We start from the raw sequence: 782 nt of genomic DNA, 5'->3' as shown, positions 1-782 counted from the left end.
TTAGAAAGAATTACTTATATATGCAAAAGGAAACAAGATGTATTCGAAAGGATCTGAGGACCATTCATTGTGTTTGTGAAATGTATAGACCTGTCATATGATGAAGAGGAATGAGCTGTATCTAATGTAACCTCACAATATGGTTAATCCGAGAGACTTACCCTGAACATGTTTTGAATGTTATGTAGAGAGGTGGCCTTGAATCTGAGAAGCTGTTCTTCGTGTTGTTTGTTGATTTGTACCTCGAATTGTCTCTTTGAGGCTGTTTGTAAAAACGGTATGTATCAGAAAATCTAATAAACATATTGTTTAAAAAAAAAGTCATAGTATAGCATGGCATAAAAAGTCATAGTATAGTAAGGCATAAAATGTCATAAAGAAGTCATAGCATAGGATGGCAAAAAAAATTCATAGTATAGCATGGGAAAAAAAGTCATAAAAAAGTCATAGTATAGCATGGCAAAAAAAAGTCATAGAATCGCATGGCATAAAAAGTCATAAAAAAGTCATAGTATAGCAAGGCATAAAAAGTCATAAAAAAGTCATAGTATAGCATGGCGTAAAAAGTCAAAGTATAGCATGGCATAAAAAAGCAATAGTATAGCATGGCATAAAAAGTCATAGTATAGCATGGCATAAAAAGTCATAAAAAAGTCATAGTATAGCATGGCATAAAAAGTCAAAAAAAAGTCATAGTATAGCATGGCGTAAAAAGTCATAGTATAGCATGGCATAAAAAAGTCATAGTATAGCATGGCATAAAAAGTCATAGTATAGCATGG

Source organism: Seriola lalandi, unplaced genomic scaffold, assembly GCF_002814215.2.
Source record: "Seriola lalandi dorsalis isolate HSWRI2012SDOR001 ecotype SW California unplaced genomic scaffold, Sedor1 jcf7180002054966, whole genome shotgun sequence".
NCBI lineage: Eukaryota > Metazoa > Chordata > Actinopteri > Carangiformes > Carangidae > Seriola > Seriola lalandi.
Note: the sequence above shows the minus strand (reverse complement) of the source record.